Source organism: Lycium ferocissimum, chromosome 10, assembly GCF_029784015.1.
Source record: "Lycium ferocissimum isolate CSIRO_LF1 chromosome 10, AGI_CSIRO_Lferr_CH_V1, whole genome shotgun sequence".
Classification (NCBI taxonomy): domain Eukaryota; kingdom Viridiplantae; phylum Streptophyta; class Magnoliopsida; order Solanales; family Solanaceae; genus Lycium; species Lycium ferocissimum.
In genome coordinates this window covers 52,017,307-52,020,280 of record NC_081351.1, presented here as the reverse complement: position 1 = coordinate 52,020,280, position 2,974 = coordinate 52,017,307, and positions in this window count along the sequence as shown.

The following is a 2,974-nucleotide window of genomic DNA, read 5'->3' as shown; positions in this document are numbered from 1 at the left end:
ACGTAACGCGGTCTTTGGGTGGTTCCTCTCTCTTTTTCTGAAGAGAAAGGGTTTCTTGCCATGAGGTTCTTGGATCATTGTCTTGACGGCCTTTCTTTTGAAAATACGTTGGTCGTGCTTTGGGTGCGTCTGCTGTTCGTGCGGAGTCTCGGTCTTTTTCCTCCGCGTCTGTTCGGACCGATTACTTAAGAACTCCTGCCTACTTTCCTTTGATTTTCTCGATGCTTCTGAACTATTGATATCCAATCCATTTGTGAACCCGCGACAACCCAATATTTCGGTAGGACGGGCAATGACATCCTTTCCCATTGGAACCTTTCCACATAGTTGCGGGGCATTTCAACATTCCTTTTCTTTATAGAAAAGACGTCTTCTTTGTGTATCTCGATTCTCTGACCCCCGGCATGAGCTTTCACAAACTTATCTATAAGAGCAACAAAAAGAGTCAATAAAATTTTTAGGCAAGATATTGATGAGTGTTTGTTGGAATTTTTTCAGCATGACTAATTCGATCTCATGCTGCTTGAGGTCGTGTCTAGTGATGACCACTTCGAAGATCGCTATGTGCTCCTCCAGATCTGCTGTTCCATTTTAGTTCTGACTCCGTTAACCCTGCGCTTTATCCCGAGAGTCCCAGTATTTTTCGAGCTACTTCAACGGGCGACGTGACCAGTCCTTTCTTAGCTAGGGAAACTAATGACTTTCGCCCACACTCCATCACTGTGCCTTTTGACATTAGGACCGCTGCTAACGTCATTCCCGACGAAGGGTCCTCCGCTCTGCACATTCCCTCTACCTTAGGGTGGGGGCGTCTTCTCCCCATTTCGAAGTAATGTCCTCCGGCAGGCGCTTCCTTTCTTTCTACTGACTGGTTAAGATGGTATGTCCTAGTAGACATCTTAGCGTGAACCTCCTTCATGGAAGGTACTATCTTTTTTTTTTTTTCAGGGTTTTGTCGGTCCTTCGACTGCGAGCCCTATAAATTTCTTGTTTCATCGGGAGTGTTGTTTTCGGACGTGCTATTTAGCTGATTTAGGCACGGTCAAGCATGTTTCACCAGGACAGCTCCAAATGTACTTTTAAGAATTTTTGCTATGAATCAGGACGACACCATAGTTGTCTATCCCTATAGACGGCGCCAAACTGTTTTCCAGTGAAATCGGGTTTGACCAAAAAATCAGTTAGAGATTTATTTTCTAAGGATTTGAAGACAATTGGGTCGTATCCGATGCCGAGAACTCTTATCTGTGAGTCCGTTTCGGAGTATTGGCAAATATAAAAGTGGCGAATAATGAATAAGAATAATAGAAAATGACCTCAAGAATGCCCCTGGACTAACTTCCATGAATCTCTCCATTAATAATCTAGTGACGGTATTACAAAGTGGTGGGGGAAGTCCCAGGTCTTGCCTCCTCTTTCTTCCTCAGTCTTTTGTTTATATAGACGCGAACTAAGCTATCCTACCCTACAAGTCATGATGACAAGACTATGCGGACGTCACCATGCCCACGTGCGTTATGGCGCTCTGATTGGAGTGGGTGGATGAGATGGGATTTCATAGAAATGGAAGACAACTGTAATATGTCCCCGAGTCGCTGTGGTCTCCGGATATGCCAACTCCTCCGGTGTCATCTTTTACCCAATACAATTACATCATTAGTTTCCAATCTTTCACAATTCCCATTTCTTGAAATTTCTTCAGAAAATTTTCAATGACAAATTCTTGGAGAAGAAATCAACAAATCAAGATCTTCACTCCAAAAAATCTCCTTCTTTTCTTATTCACTTCTCTTCTCCTTCTCATATTCGTCTATCTCACAACTAGGGCTGTTCAAAATCGAACCGCAATCGATAACCCAACCGCAAAATAGGTTTATTGGTATCGGGTAATTGGATTAGCGGATGGGGAATGGTTTGGAATTTTATAGTTAACGGCTTAACGGTGCGGGGGACGGTTTCCTCATTTTCCATATCGGTTTAGCCGTTAACCCGTTAAGAATAGTTAAATTATAAATATATCCCTATGTATATAAAGTACTAAAGATTAGAAATACCAATCTTTGAGCCTAAAACTCATTTTTCTTCCCGCAACATGGTAGCAGTTTCTCATTTTCCTTATTGTTTCTGCCTGGTGTTTGTTTCTTATTATCTCATGTTACCAACTAGATCATCATTCAAAACATTTTTACTTTCCTTGCATGTTTCTTCCCTTTTTTATGGTGAAGATGAGAATGAGACAGAATTACTAGCGGTCGTTTGAAAGAAATAATTTTTCTTATGGACATTGACATACTTTAGTATGAAAATCTCATACTTAATCTGCACAGTTTATTTAATAATGATACTTTAGTGAAAATTTAATTCGTATTTTCAATAATTTAAAATCATGTGTCCAAGAATACCCCACCGTGAGTAATACATCCATTTAAATCTAGCAATGTGAAGCAAATAGGGTCAAATGTAAGTTTGAAATTAAACCTATACACTATCAATATTGAGCCTTTTGTGTTTTGTTAATTTTGTATTGATGCAATAGTCCGAGCAATAGAAGGAAAAAAATCTCATATACTTTTATTGATGAACCGATAAACCGACCGTTAACCGCTAAATCCACACCGAACCAACCGATAACTTATTGGTTGGTCAGCGGATTGAGACATTTAAAAATCGATATCCGATAAGCCGAACCGTTAAGCACAATTATCCAACCGAACCGCCCGATAAGCACCCCTACTCACAACCCATTAAATCCCTTAAAAATCCCATTTTTAGTCTTCCAATAAAGCCCTTTAATTGTTACAATTCACCTCAAGCTTATCCTGTTATAGCTAGTATAGTTGAAGGTGTTAAATACCCATTTCTTTTTTCACTTTCAGATTTCGGTAATTTATTAGAAAAACCCCATTAGAATATTCAAAGAGTACTTAAAGGAAAACCCTTTAGAAAGCCTGATGTATTTGGTACAGTTCAAGAA